This window comes from Nymphaea colorata, chromosome 1 (assembly GCF_008831285.2).
Source record: "Nymphaea colorata isolate Beijing-Zhang1983 chromosome 1, ASM883128v2, whole genome shotgun sequence".
Lineage (NCBI taxonomy): Eukaryota > Viridiplantae > Streptophyta > Magnoliopsida > Nymphaeales > Nymphaeaceae > Nymphaea > Nymphaea colorata.
In genome coordinates this window covers 29435824-29452810 of record NC_045138.2, presented here as the reverse complement: position 1 = coordinate 29452810, position 16987 = coordinate 29435824, and the positions used below count along the sequence as shown (strand labels likewise).

The 16987-nt window shown below is 40.4% G+C and overlaps 1 long non-coding RNA gene across 1 annotated transcript in view; it reads left to right on the top strand.

The window, feature by feature from the left end:
- The first annotated feature begins 1244 nt into the window (after window positions 1-1244).
- LOC116268216 (uncharacterized) overlaps window positions 1245-16987 on the top strand; it is a 56208-nt gene continuing 40465 nt past the window's right edge. The window contains exons 1-3 of the long non-coding RNA XR_004175794.2: window positions 1245-1410; window positions 1513-2080; window positions 2172-2271. This is a non-coding gene — a long non-coding RNA (uncharacterized LOC116268216). The remainder of the gene's footprint in view (window positions 1411-1512; window positions 2081-2171; window positions 2272-16987) is intronic.

Sequence of the window (16987 nt, the reverse complement as noted above, 5' to 3'; positions counted from 1 at the left end):
CACAACGAGAATGTGATCTTTTCACAAAATGACATTCACCTAAAGTTGCTATGCAAACAGTGGTCATATTGAACCCCTTGCTTCGAAGTAAAAGCTTCAACACAATTCATTTACTATTTACTATTGTAATTTGTTTTCATTAAATTCCTTGTGCAACCGTCTTTAATTTGTTTTATGAATGATGAGTCACACAGCTCTTATTATTCCTTCCTGCCGCCTTGTACACCAAATTGGCCGGCCAGGCCGCCGGTCCATTGATTGGCTGTGAATTGATTAAAAATATTAAAAAATAAAAATAGTTAAATAAAAATTTAAAATATATTTACAAATCAATAAAGTCTCAACAATATACAAGATGGGTAGGTGGCTTCGCTTTTCTGACTCTAATTGCCAAATATTCTAAAATTTATTTTTTTAAAATTTAAATGAATATAATAATTCATTTAATATAACAAAGTTTATAAATCATACACAAAATCAAATATAATTTCTTATTTAAGTTATAAAATACAATAGGAACTAACTATTTATTTGAATTAAAAAATAGTTTAGAATATTTCAAACTGATTTAAAAATAAAAAATGGAGGGAATCAGTTGATACACACTGATTCAACCAACAAGGATTACTAGCAATAACTTGAGGGCACGTTTGATGGACATGAAATATCATACAACATTCGAAATGAAAAATTAAATTAAAAAAAAAATATCACCTTCTCATTTTTTATGTTAATTTTTTTTTTTAAATGATAAGTGGCATTTTTATCATGTTCTCTGCTATTTTAATTGTTTTTATGAGTAAGCGGTTGTTTGAGACTTCGTGCAAAAGTTGGGGTTATCATTGTGATGTTTGAAAAGTTGAGCGGCTGTGGCGCCTATTTGTAATTTTTTCAGAGTTAGAATGAAAAGGGGTCACAATAAATCAAGAAGTTCAAGAAACACCTCTCAACGGCTATTCTGTTAGGAGGGCTTTCTTTTTCCCGCCGAGTTCCCGGGAAGGAAAGCACCCTCTCCTTCTCTCTCGATGGGAGGAGGCTGGATCCTCGATGGCGCGACGATGGAGGAGGATGCAGATTTCGTCGGTGGGTTGCCGCAGTTCATCCTTCCAAATTACGAGCAGGAGCTCCTATCCCTTATCCTTCCGCTGGTAAGTTTCCTTCCGTCTCCCTCGCTCTTTCAGCTTTTCTGCTCTCTCATTAGGGCTTGAGAAAAATCTTGACCCACAAGACCAATGCAGGTCGATCGCTATGATCATTGCTTAGAAGGGAAGGGGGGGCATCTAAAAGGTCGAGAGACAGAGTAGCGAAGTGGAGAAGAGTTCGTTCGACCTCGTCCCTCGCTCGTCGATCCATCGATTCGCGATTTCACTATTTAGTGATCGATCGATCGGTCCGTCTCCTTCGCTTTGGGTAAACTCCTTTTGCCCTCCCGTCCTGCAGGTTCTTCTCTTCTGTGCGGTTCCCTCTTACAGTGCAAAAACGCTGAACGGGGCTCTTGGTCTGACTGTGCAGATCACGTGTTCGACGAGACTTGCACGAACTTGAGCGTTTATGAGCGTCACACGAAGGATGTCATCCAAGCGGCAGTCAAGGGATTCAATGGTACCCCTTCAAATTAGTTTTTGTTCTTTTAGTAAGGATTGGACGATTCTGAGGTAGATATATGCATTTATTGCTCTTATTGCATATCATATAGCTGTTTGTTACCTGTGCATCTACATCCTACTTTTGCAGGATAGTTTGCCTTTAAATTGGTTAATATACATGAAAAATTAATTTGCTGAAATCCTCTGAGGCAGTATGTTGACAAATAATTTGGAACTGGACTGCTAAAGATAAACCCTGTACATGATCATAATGATTATGTTCTTGTAAGAAAACTGGGCATCCCAATACTTAATGTCATTAAAAAGGATGGAATTGATCTTACGGATGCCTGAGTCTCCTACTTTGTTATTTCAGTGGACTTGATCTGTTTGAAGCTTTCAACAAATTGTGGGCAGATCTCGAAGAGGCTGGTCTTGCTGTGAAGAAGGAATCTTCTACATCAAGACTACCAAGATCACAGTGTGGTGGGGAGGTTAGGAATTTTCTCTCTATATATATCATAACATAATTGGTTTTTTGCAAAACAGTCTAGTCAAATTAAATGGAGCACCTGTATATAATAGGTCATAGAGCCACTCGTCGGTAAGCAGTGGTTTGTAGTCATGGGGCCTTAGTGCACTGGAAAAGGGGGATATATCTATCATTCCTGAGAGGTTTGAAAAGGTACACGTGCTACATGAGGTTTTCTTTTCCAAAGTGAAGTAATATTCTATAATAGGCTGCTGAAGGTCCTTCACATTTATCCTGTGTTTTTTCTGTGCTTTGTTTGGAGAACCATGTTGTCATTCATCTGATTGATGATCATCTTAGACTGCCTCCTTTCATTTGCAAATGTTTTGTGTAGTTGTGGCTTGTTTGTTACTGCTCTAGCAGTTATCTCTATTCCATGCTTGAAAGTACTGTTGATTGTTGTAAAATTCTGTACTGCCATCCATATGACAATATTTTTACATCCTATAAATGGCTTTTTTAATTTTCAGATATATTACTCAGCTGTAACATTTGTTGCCTTTATGAATATCCCTCTATCATCAGCATTCATATTTATGTTCTTGTTTAAAGCAGCACACGAGTAAGAAATCCTTGGGTAATGTTTGAATTACTAGATGCATAAACAGTTTTTGAAACAAAATTTTTCCATTGGTAAAATGAACCAATATGGAAAAACTATAACCAATTATGTACAAGAAGAGGGGGACTGGGGCGTAATCCCCTGAGATGTGGGAACTACTCAAGGATCTTATGTGGCAATGTCCCCACAATCAAAATCCAAAATAGCAGTTGGTGCAATATTTTTATGATAAGTTAACTCGTAAGCATAGACAAATGGCAGATGCAGCATTTGGGGTTACATTCATGATGAAAAGCAATGAAGAAGCATCAGCTTTCTTTGAGACTTAATGACAATTCTACGCATCCTGCCTCATCATCTATGCAAGAGAGAGTGCCATAGATGTCTTTGGGAGCACTCAAGAGATGAGGAATATGTGAGGTATTATCATTCCGTTATTGGTGCAAAAGGATGGATAAAATTGGAGATTAGTTGGAGCAAATATTGACACTCATTCAAACAGTGAATGGGACATACTCATGTGGAAACTCAGTGTCTTATGCATTGCAGTTCTAAAAGTATTGTGAGAAACCAGTACAAGCATAGAAAAGGGTTTGGTAGGCGGGCTATGATTCCTAATGCAACACCTACAACCCCAGATAGCATAATCACTCTAACCTTTTGTGGTGAAATCTAGAAATTGTTGCACCTCTTCATTACCAACAATAGTAGGTTGGAGGGTTCCAATGCCGAGTTTCTCACATGGCCAACTACAAGCATCAGTACAAAAGCCATTCAGGAGCTTAGACATGAGACTCCAAAAATGACAATGGAAACTGCGCAAGGCTGGGAAAGTGTAAAAACATGATGAGAATAGTTAATTTTCACACCTAGTTTCTCTCGATATTAAGGATGTAGGTCAGACGTATTAGCAAGGAGGAAAGAGGGAAGGCTCCCAAGTCAATCCTAGATGTGGAGATACTGTTAGAGGTGGTTTGCACATGGTAGATGTAAATTAAATGCGTGATAAAGCAGTAACAGGCTCGAGGAGTCGAAAGGAATATGATGTCAAACACAAGGTTTTAAAACCCAGTGACTCGGGATTCGACTCGTGGTGAATTGATTTGTGAGTCTGTGACTTGTTGGGTTGACTCAGTCATTCAGCCTGGTTTTGACAACTTTGTTTCTCGGATAAATCATATGTTCCTGTGTATAAAATAATAATTTTCGTTCATTATAAGATTGATATATTACACGATGTGCATAACAATGCATACACATATATGATACAAACCTTAGTAATATATTCACGAACAGTGATGAATAAACATAGACTTTGTTTGCGATTATTATTGACAATCTTGTGCATCTTGCTTCATCGTCTTGGCAAGAGACAACGTCACTTATAAATTAAGGTGCACTCAAGGTATGAGATGTGAATGGTGTGTGATTTGCCTCATTATGAGTGCAAATGATACGATGAACCCCATACAACAAGAGGGGAAGCAGTCCCATGAGACCTGTGAACTGCTCAAGGATGTTGATGAAGCAACGTCCCTATCATAAAGTTAAAAATGTCAATTAGATGCAAATAAATGGTTGACTAATGACTCAGCCAATGCATGGCCAACTAGATGTATCAGCATAATGGTCAGTTTTAGGAAGTTATGTGTGAAACAAAAGTAATGACAATGAAAAACACGCAATACTAGAAAAGTCCGAGGGCATAATAAAAACAGTTAACTAAATGTTCTTCTACTTAAGGCGTATTTTTCATTGTCGAAACATCATGCCGCCTCCTGCATTTTGAGACCAGATGGGGGACATTCTTGGCGAATAGTGATGAACAAACATATGCTTTGTTTGGGGCTATTATTGACAATTTTTTCGCATCTCGCCTCATCGTCTTGCCAAGAGAGAGCGACATATATAACATAAGGAGCACTCAAGAGATGAGATGTGTTGTCTCATTATGACGCAAAGATACGCTGAACCCCGTACAACAAGAAGAGAAGCAGTCCCATGAGACCTGGGAACTGCTAAGGATGTTGATGAAGCGACGTCCCCACCATCAAGTCAAAAATGTCAATCAAATGCAATTGAAATAAATGACTAACTGATGACACAACCAATGCGTGGCCAACTAGATGCATCAGCATAATGGTTAGTTTTAGGAGGTCATGCGTGAGACAAAAGTATTGACTATGAAAAACATGCAATATTATATAAGTGCGAGGACATGCAATACTATTGGCATATGGATCCTGATGAGGCAAAGTCCCTACCATCAAGTTCAAAGTGTCAGTTATGTGCAATTAAAATAAATGGCTGGTTAGTTGTCGAGGTAAAGTAGCAGATATTGCATGTGGGAGCACAATCTTGACAAATAGAGACGAATGAACATAAACTTTGTTTGGGATTAACATCTCTCCTCATCGTCTTGGCAAGAGAGAGCGACACTTATAATTGAAGGATTACTCAAGGGATGAGATGTGAATGATGTGTGAACGTCTCATTATGGGCGCAAAAGATACGATGAAACCTCTACAACCAGAGGAAAAGCTATTGCGTGAGACCTGGGAACTGCTAAACGATGTTGATGAAGCAACATCTCCACCATCAAGTTAAAAATGTCAATCAAATGCAATTAAAATAAATGGCAGACTGAAGACACAACCAATGCATGGCCAACTGGATACATCGGCAAAATGGTCAGTTTTAGGAGATTATGTGTGAGATAATAGTATTGACTATGAAACAACTAGGGTAGGAAAGATACGATGGATCCCGTACAACAAGAGGGAATGCAGTCCCATGAGACATGCGAATTGCATATGAATATTGATGAGGCAACGTCCCTACCATCAAATTAAAAATGTCAATCACATACACTTGAAAAAAATGGCAGACTGAAGACATAGCCAATGCATAGCCAACTAGATGCATCGGCATAATGGTCAGTTTTAGGAGGTTATGTATAAGACAAGTATTGACTATGAAAAAACTAGGGTAGGAAAGATGCGATGAACCCCGTACAACAAAAGGGGAACCAGTCTCGTGAGACATGAGAACTGCATATGGATCTTCATGAGGCAACGTCCCTACCATCAAGTTCAAAACGTCAGATATGTGAAATTAAAATAAATGGGTGGTTGATTGTCGTGGTAAAGTAAGGGAATGTTGCCTCTACGAGAGCATTCTTGATGAATAGAGATAAACGAACATAGACTTTGTTTGGGATTATTGTTGACAATCTTGTGCATCTCGCCTCATCGTCTTGGCCAGAAAGAGCGACACTTATAACTTAAGAAGCACTCAAGAGATGAGTTGTTAATGATGTGTGATCGTCTTATTATTGGCACAAATGATACGATGAACCCCGTACAACAAGTGGGGAAGTAGTCTCGTGAGACATGTGAACTACATATGGATATTAATGAGTCAATGTCCCTACCATCATGTTAAAAATGTCAGTCACATGCACTTGAAATAAATGACAGATTGAATGAAATAAATGGCAGACTCAAGACATAGCCGATGGATGACCAACTAGATGCATCAACATAATGGTCACTTTTAGGAGGTTATGTGTGAGACAAAAGTATTCACTGTGAAAAAAACTAGGGTAGGAAAGATGCGATGAACCCCGTACAACAAAAGGGGAAGCCGTCCTGTGAGACATATGAACTGCATCTGAATCTTGATGAGGAAACGTCCCTACCATCAAGTTCAAATTGTCAATCAAATGCACTTAAAATAAATGGCTGACTGAAGACTTCGGCCAACTAGATGCATCGACATAAATGTGAGTTTTAGGAGGTCATGTGTGAAACAAAAGTATTGACTATGAAAAAACAAGGATAGGTAAGATAACGAAGAACCCCGTACAACAAGAGGGGAAGCAGTCTCGTATGACATGGGAACTACTTATGTATCTTGATCACGCAACGTCCCTACCATCAAGTTCAAAATGTCAATCAAATACACTTGAAATGAATGGATGACTGAAGACATGGTCGATGCATGGCCAACTAGATGCATCGGCTTAATGGTCAGTTTTAGGAGGTTATGTGTGAGACAAAGGTATTGACTATGGAAAAACTAGGGTAGGAAAGATACGATGAACCCCGTACAACAAGTGGGGAAGCAGTGGCGTGAGACATTGGAACTGCATGTGGATCTTGATAAGGCAACGTTCCTACCATCAAGTTCAAAATGTCAATCAAATGCACTTTTGAAATAGATGGCTGACTGAAGACATAGTCGATACATGGCCAACTAGCGGCATAATGGTCTATTTTAGGAGGTTATGTGCAAGACAAAAGTGTTGACTATGAAAAAATTAGGGTAGGAAGGTTGCGATGAACCCCCTGACCATGAAAAAATTAGGGTAGGAAGGTTGCGATGAACCCCGTGCAACAAAGGGGGAAGCAGTCCCTTGAGACATGGGAACTCCATATGGATCTTGATGAGGCAACGTCCGTACCATCAATTTCAAAATGTCAATCGAATGCACTTGAAAAACATGGCTGATTGAAGACATGGCCGATGCATGGCCAACTAAATGCATCGGCATGATGGTTAGTTTTAGGAGGTTATTTGTGAAACAAAAGTATTGACTATGAAAAAATTTGGGTAGGAAAGATACGATGAACCTCGTACAGCAAGAGGGGAAGCAGTCCCGTGAGACATGGGAACTGCATATAGATCTTGATGAGGCAACGTCCTTACCATGAAATTGACAATGTTAATGAAATGCTTTTGAAATAAATGGCTGACTGAGGACATAGCCGATGCATAGCCAACTAGATGCATCGACATATTGATCAGTTTTAAGAGGCTATGTATGAGACAAAAGTATTGACTATAAAAAAACTAAGGTAGGAAAGATGCGATGAATCTCGTACAACAAGAGGGGAAGCAGTCCCGTGAGATATGGGAACTGGATATGGATATTGATGAGGCAACGTTCCTACCATCAAATTCAAAATGTCAATGACCTGCACTCGAATTAAATGGCGGACTCAAGACATAGCCGATGCATGGCCAACTAGATGCATGGGCATAATGGTTAGTTTTGGGAGGTTATGTGTGAGACAAAAGTATTGACAATGAAAAAACTGGGGTAGAAAATATACGATGAACCCCGTACAACAAGTGGGGAAGCAGTCCCTTGAGACATGCAAATTGCATATGGATATTGATTTGGCAACATCCCTACCATCAAGTTAAAAATGTCAATCACATGCACTTGAAATAAATGGCGTAGTGAAGACATAACGGATGCATGGCCAACTAGATGCATCGGCATAATGATCAGTTTTAAAAGGTTATGTGTGAGACAAAAGTATTTACTGTGAAACAAACTAGGGTAGGAAAGATGCGATAAAACTCGTACAACAACAATGGAAGCAGTCCCGTGAGACATGACAACTACATATGGATCTTGATGTGGCAACGTCCCTACCGTCTAGTTCAAAATGTCAATCAAATGAACTTGAAATAAATGACTGACTGATGACATAGCCGATGCATGGCCAACTAGATGCATCGGCATAATGGTCAGTTTTAAGAGGTCATGTATGATACAAAAGTATTTACTATGAAAAAACTAGGATATGAAGGATACGATGAACCCCGTGCAACAAGAGGGAAAGCAATCTCGTGAGACAAGAGAAATGCATATGGATCTTGATGATGCAACGTCCCTACCATCAAGTTCAAAACGTCCATTAAATACACTTGAAATAAATGGATGACTGAAGACATGACCAATGCATGGCCAACTAGATGCATCGGCATAATTGCCAGTTTTATGAGGTTACGTATGAGACAAAAAGTATTAACTATGCAAAAACTAGGGTAAGAAAGATACGATGAACCCCGTACAACAAGAGGGGAAGCAGTCCTGTGAGAATGAGAACTGCGTATGGATCTTGATGAGGCAACGTCCTTATGGTTAAGTTCAAAATGTCAATCAAATGCACTTTTGAATACATGGCTGACTGAAGACATAGCCGATATATGGCCAACTAGATACATCGGCATAATGGTCAGTTTTAGGATGTTATGTGCTGGACAAAGTTGTTGACTATGAAAAAACTAGGGTAGAAATGTTGCAATGAACCCCGTGCAACAAAAAGGGAAGCAGTCCCGTGAGACATCGGAACTGCGTATGGATCTTGATGTGGCAGCGTGCCTACCATGAAGTTGAAATTGTCAATTAAATGCACTTGAAATAAATACTGACTGAAGCCATATCCGATGCATGGCCAACTAGATGCATCGGCATAATGGTCAGTTTATGGAGGTTGTGTGTGAGACAAAAGTATTTACTATGAGAAAACCAGGGTAGGAAAGATGCGATGAACGCCGTGCAACAGAAGGGGAAGCAGTGCCGTGAGACATGAGAACTGCATATAGATCTTGATGAGGCAACGTCCCTACCATCAAGTTTGAAAAGACAATCAAATGCACTAGAAATAAATGGCTGACTGAATACGTAGCCGGTGCACGACCAACTAGATGCATCAGCATAATGGTCAGTTTTTGGATGAGACAAAAGTATTGACTATGAAAAAACATGGGTAGGAAAGACACGATGAACCCCGTACAACAAGAGGGGAAGCAGTCTCGTGAGACATGGGAACAACATATGCATCTTGATGTGGCAACGTCCCTACCGTCTAGTTCTAAATGTCAATCAAATGCACTTGAAATAAATGACTGACTGACGACATAGCCGATGCATGGCCAACCAGATGCATCGGCATACTGGTCAGTTTATGGAGGTTGTGTGTGAGACAAAAGTATTGTCGATGAAAAAACTAGGATATGAAGGATACGATGAACCCCGTGCAACAAGAGGGGAAGCAATCTCGTGAGACAAGAGAAATGCATATCGATCTTGATGAGGCAACGTCCCTACCATCAAGTTCAAAACGTCCATGAAATACACTTGAAATAGATGGATGACTGAAGACATGGCCGATGCATGGCCAACGAGATGCATCGCCATAATTGCCAGTTTTAGGAGGTTATTTGTGAGACAAAAAGTATTAACTATGCAAAAACTAGGATAAGAAAGATACGATGAACCCCATACAACAAGAGGGGAAGCAGTCCTGTGAGACATGGGAACTGCGTATGTATCTTGATTATGCAACGTCCTTACGGTTAAGTTCCAAATGTCAATCAAATGCACTTTTGAAATACATGGCTGACTGAAGACATAGCCGATATATGGCCAACTAGATACATCGGCATAATGGTCAGTTTTAGGATGTTATGTGCTGGACAAAGGTGTTGACTATGAAAAAACTAGGGTAGAAATGTTGCGATGAACCCCGTGCAACAAAAAGGGAAGCAGTCCCGTGAGACATCGGAACTGCGTATGGATCTTGATGTGGCAGCGTGCCTACCATGAAGTTGAAATTGTCAATTAAATGCACTTGAAATAAATACTGACTGAAGACATATCCGATGCATGGCCAACTAGATGCATCGGCATAATGGTCAGTTTATGGAAGTTGTGTGTGAGACAAAAGTATTTACTATGAGAAAACAAGGGTAGGAAAGATGCGATGAACGCCGTGCAACAGAAGGGGAAGCAGTGCCGTGAGACATGAGAACTGCATATAGATCTTGATGAGGCAACGTCCCTACCATCTAGTTCAAAATATCCGTTATGTGATATTGAAATAGAGGGCTGGCTAAGTGTCGTGGTAAAGTAAGTGAATGTTGAATCTGCGATTACATTCTTGACGAATAGAGATGATCAAACATATTCTTTGTTTGGTATTATTATTGACAATCTTGTGCATCTCGCCTCATAATCTTGGCAAGAGAGAGCAACAATTGTAACTTACGGAGCTCTCAAGAGATGAGTTCTTAATGATGTGTGGTTGTCTCATTATGGGTGCAATTGATGCGATGAAACTCGTACAACCAGAGTAGAAGCATTCCCGTGAGATCTGGGAACTGCATATGGATCTTGATGAGGCAACGTCGCTACCATCAAGTTTAAAAAGTCAATCAAATGCACTAGAAATAAATGGCTGACTGAAGACGTAGCCAGTGCACGACCAACTAGATGCATCAGCATAATGGTCAGTTTTTGGATCAGACAAAAGTATTGACTATGAAAAAACATGGGTAGGAAAGACACGATGAACCCTGTACAACAAGAGGGGAAGCAGTCTCGTGAGACATGAGAACAACATATGGATCTTGATGTGGCAACGTCCCTACCGTCTAGTTCAAAATGTCAATCAAATGCACTTGAAGTAAATGACTGACTGACGACATAGCCGATGCATGGCCAACTAGATGCATCAGCATAATGGTCAGTTTATGGAGGTTGTGTGTGAGACAAAAGTATTTACTATGAAAATACTAGGATATGAAGGATACGATGAACCCCGTGCAACAAGAGGGGAAGCAATCTCGTGAGACAAGAGAAATGCATATGGATCTTGATGATGCAACGTCCCTACCATCAAGTTCAAAACGTCCATCAAATACACTTGAAATAAATGGATGATTGAAGACATGACCGATGCATGGCCAACTAGATGCATCGGCATAATTGCCAGTTTTAGGAGGTTATGTGTGAGACAAAAAGTATTAACTATGCAAAAACTAGGGTAAGAAAGATACGATGAACCCCGTATAACGAGAGGGGAAGCAGTCCTGTGAGACATGGGAACTGCGTATGGATCTTGATGATGCAACGTCCTTATGGTTAAGTTCAAAATGTCAATCAAATGCACTTTTGAAATACATGGCTGACTGAAGACATAGCCGATATATGGCCAACTAGATACATCGGCATAATGGTCAGTTTTGGGATGTTATGTGTTGGACAAAGTTGTTGACTATGAAAAAACTAGGGTAGAAATGTTGCGATGAACCCCGTGCAACAAAAAGGGAAGCAGTCCTATCAGACATCGGAACTGCGTATGGATCTTGATGTTGCAGCGTCCCTACCATCAAGTTGAAATTGTCAATTAAATGCACTTGAAATAAATACTGACTGAAGACATATCCGATGCATGGCCAACTAGATGCATCGGCATAATGGTCAGTTTATGGAGGTTGTGTGTGAGACAAAAGTATTTACTATGAGAAAACAAGGGTAGGAAAGATGCGATGAACCCCGTGCAACAGAAGGGGATGCAGTGCCGTGAGACATGGTAACTGCATATGGATCTTGATCAGGCAACGTCCCTACCATCTAGTTCAAAATATCCGTTATGTGATATTAAAAAAGATGGCTGGCTGAGTGACGTGGTAAAGTAAGTGAATGTTGAATCTGCGAGCACATTTTTCACGAGTAGAGATGAACGAACATATTCTTTGTTTGGTATTATTATTGACAATCTTGCGCATCTCACCTCATCATCTTGGCAAAATAGACCAACAATTGTAACTTAAGGAGCTCTGAAGAGATGAGTTCTTAATGATGTGTTGTTGTCTCATTATGGGTGCAGTTGATGCGATGAAACTCGTACAACCAGAGTAGAAGCATTCCCGTGAGATCTGGGAACTTCATATCGATCTTGATGAGGCAACGTCCCTACCATCAAGTTTAAAAAGTCAATCAAATGCACTAGAAATAAATGGCTGACTGAAGATGTAGCCGGTGCACGACCAACTAGATGCATCAGCATAATGGTCAGTTTTTGGATGAGACAAAAGTATTGACTATGAAAAAACATGGGTAGGAAAGAAACGATGAACCCCGTACAACAAGAGGGGAAGCAGTCTCGTGAGACATGGGAACAACATATGGATATTGATGTGGCAACGTCCCTACCGTCTAGTTCAAAATGTCAATCAAATACACTTGAAGTAAATGACTGACTAACGACATAGTCGATGGATGGCCAACTAGATGCATCGGCCTAATGGTCAGTTTATGGAGGTTGTGTGTGGGACAATAGTATTTACTATGAAAAAACTAGGGTATGAAGGATACGATGAACCCCGTGCAACAAGAGGGGAAGCAATCTCGTGAGACAAGAGAAATGCATATGGATCTTTATGATGCAACGTCCCTACCATCAAGTTCAAAACGTCCATCAAATACACTTGAAATAAATGGATGATTGAAGACATGGTCGATGCATGGCCAAATAGATGCATCGGCATAATTGCCAGTTTTAGGAGGTTATGTGTGAGACAAAAAGTATTAACTATGCAAAAAGTATGGTAAGAATGATACGATGAACCCTGTACAACAATTGGGGAAGAAGTCCTGTGAGACATGGGAACTGCATATGGATCTTGATGAGGCAACGTCCTTACGGTTAAATTCAAAATGTCAATCAAATGCACTTTTGAAATACATGGCTGACTGAAGACATAGCCGATATATGGCCAACTAGATACATCGGCATAATGGTCAGTTTTAGGATGTTATGTGCTTGACAAAGGTGTTGACTATGAAAAAACTAGGGTAGAAATGTTGCAATGAATCCCGTGCAACAAAAAGGGAAGCAGTCCCGTGAGACATCGGAACTGCGTATGGATCTTGATGTGGCAGCGTCCCTACCATCAAGTTGAAATTGTCAATTAAAGGCACTTGAAATAAATACTGACTGAAGACATATTCGATGCATGGCCAACTAGATGCATCGGCATAATGGTCAGTTTATGGAGGTTGTGTGTGAGACAAAAGTATTTACTATCAGAAAACAAGGGTAGGAAAGATGCGATGAACCCCGTGCAGCAGAAGGGGAAGCAGTGTCGTGAGACATGGGAACTGCATATGGATCTTGATGAGGCAACGTCCCTACCGTCTAGTTCAAAATATCCGTTATGTGAAATTAAAATAGATGGCTGGCTGAGTGTCGTGGTAAAGTAAGTGAATGTTGAATCTGCGAGCACATTCTTGACGAATAGAGATGAACGAACATATTCTTTGTTTGGTATTATTATTGACAATCTTGTGCATCACGCCTCATCATCTTGGCAAGAGAGAGCAACAATTGTACCTTACGGAGCTCTCAAGAGATGAGTTCTTAATGATGTGTGGTTGTCTCATTATGGGTGCAATTGATGCGATGAAACTCGTACAACAAGAGTAGAAGCATTCCCGTGAGATCTGGGAACTGCATATGGATCTTGATGAGGCAACGTCCCTACCATCAAGTTTAAAAAGTCAATCAAAAGGACTAGAAATAAGTGGCTGATTGAAGACGTAGCCGGTGCACGGCCAACTAGATGCATCAGCATAATGGTCAGTTTTTGGATGAGACAAAAGTATTGACTATGAAAAAACATGAGTAGGAAAGACATGATGAACCCCGTACAACAAGAGGGGAAGCAGTCTCGTGAGACATGGGAACAACATATGGATCTTGATGTGGCAAAGCTCCTATCGTCTAGTTCAAAATGTCAATCAAATGCACTTGAAATAAATGACTGACTGACGACATAGCCGATGCATGGCCAACCAGATGCATCGGCATACTGGTCAGTTTATGGAGGTTGTGTGTGAGACAAAAGTATTTACTATGAAAAAACTAAGATATGAAGGATACGATGAACCCCGTGCAACAATAGGGGAAGCAATCTTGTGAGACAAGAGAAATGCAGATGGATCTTGATGAGGCAACGTCCCTACCATCAAGTTCAAAACGTTCATGAAATACACTTGAAATAGATGGTTGACTTAAGACATGGCCGATGCATAGCCAACTAGATGCATCGCCATAATTACCAGTTTTAGGAGGTTATGTGTGAGACAAAAAGTATTAACTATGCAAAAAGAAGGGTGAGAAAGATACGATGAACCCCGTACAACAAGAGGGGAAGCAGTCCTGTGAGACATGGGAACTGCGTATGTATCTTGATGATGCAACGTCCTTACGGTTAAGTTCCAAATGTCAATCAAATGCACTTTTGAAATACATGGCCGACTGAAGACATAGCCGATATATGGCCAACTAGATACATCGGCATAATGGTCAGTTTTAGGATGTTATGTGCTGGACAAAGGTGTTGACTATGAAAAAACTAGGGTAGAAATGTTACGATGAACCCCGTGCAACAAAAATGGAAGCAGTCCCGTGAGACATTGCAACTGCGTATGGATCTTGATGTGGCAGCGTCCCTACCATCAAGTTGAAATTGTCAATTAAATGCACTTGAAATAAATACTGACTGAAGACATATACGATGCATGGCCAACTAGATGCATCGGCATCATGGTCAGTGTATGGAGGTTGTGTGTGAGACAAAAGTTTTTACTATGAGAAAACAAGGGTAGGAAAGGCGCGATAAACCCCGTGCAACAGAAGGGGAAGCAGTGCCGTGAGACATGAGAACTGCATATAGATCTTGATGAGGCAACGTCCCTACCATCTAGTTCACAATATCCGTTATGTGAAATTAAAATAAATGGCTGGCTGAGTGTCGTGGTAAAGTAAGTGAATGTTGAATCTGCGAGCACATTCTTGACAAATAGAGATGAACGAACATATTCTTTGTTGGGTATTATTATTGACAATCTTGTGCTTTTCGCCTCATCATCTTGGCAAGAGAGAGCAACAATTGTAACTTACGGAGCTCTAAAGAGATGAGTTCTTAATGATGTGTGGTTGTCTCATTATGGGTGCAGTTGATGCGATGAAACTCGTACTACTAGAGTTGAAGCATTCCCGTGAGATCTGGGAACTGCATATGGATCTTGATGAGGCAACGTCCCTACCATCAAGTTTAAAAAGTCAATCAAATGCACTAGAAATAAATGGCTGACTGAAGACCTAGCCGGTGCACGGCCAACTAGATGCATCAGCATAATGGTCAGTTTTTGGATGAGACAAAAGTATTGACTATGAAAAAACATGGGTAGGAAAGACACGATGAACCCCGTACAACAAGAGGGGAAGCAGTCTCGTGAGACATGGGAACAACATATGGATCTTGATGTGGCAACGTCCCTACAGTCTAGTTCAAATTGTCAATCAAATGCACTTGAAATAAATGACTGACTGACGACATAGCCGATGCATGGCCAACCAGATGCATCGGCATACTGGTCAGTTTATGGAGGTTGTGTGTGAGACAAAAGTATTGACGATGAAAAAACTAGGATATGAAGGATACGATGAACCCCGTGCAACAAGAGGGGAAGCAATCTCGTGAGACAAGAGAAATGCATATGGATCTTGATGAAGCAACGTCCCTACCATCAAGTTCAAAACGTCCATGAAATACACTTGAAATAGATGGATGACTGAAGACATGGCCGATGCATGGCCAACGAGATGCATCGCCATAATTGCCAGTTTTAGGAGGTTATTTGTGAGACAAAAAGTATTAACTATGCAAAAACTAGGATAAGAAAGATACGATGAACCCCATACAACAAGAGGGGAAGCAGTCCTGTGAGACATGGGAACTGCGTATGTATCTTGATTATGCAACGTCCTTACGGTTAAGTTCCAAATGTCAATCAAATGCACTTTTGAAATACATGGCTGACTGAAGACATAGCCGATATATGGGCAACTAGATACATCGGCATAATGGTCAGTTTTAGGATGTTATGTGCTGGACAAAGGTATTGACTATGAAAAAACTTGGGTAGAAATGTTGCGATGAACCCCGTGCAACAAAAAGGGAAGCAGTCCCGTGAGACATCGGAACTGCGTATGGATCTTGATGTGGCAGCGTCCCTACCATCAAGTTGAAATTGTCAATTAAATGCACTTGAAATAAGTACTCACTGAAGACATATCCGATGCATGGCCAACTAGATGCATCAGCATAATGGTCAGTTTATGGAGGTTGTGTGTGAGACAAAAGTATTTACTATGAGAAAACAAGGGTAGGAAAGATGCGATGAACCCCGTGCAACAGAAGGGAAAGCAGTGCCGTGAGACATGGGAACTGCATATGGATCTTGATGAGGCAACGTCCCTACCATCTAGTTCACAATATCCGTTATGTGAAATTAAAATAAATGGCTGGCTGAGTGTCGTGGTAAAGTAAGTGAATGTTGAATCTGCGAGCACATTCTTGACAAATAGAGATGAACGAACATATTCTTTGTTTGGTATTATTATTGACAATCTTGTGCATCTCGCCGCATCATCTTGGCAAGATAGATCAACAATTGTAACTTAAGGAGCTCTGAAGAGATGAGTTCTTAATGATGTGTTGTTGTCTCATTATGGGTGCAGTTGATGCAATGAAACTCGTACAACCAGAGGAGAATCATTCCCGTGAGATCTGGGAACTGCATATGGATCTTGATGAGGCAACGTCCCTACCATCAAGTTTAAAAAGTCAATCAAATGCACTGGAAATAAATGGCTG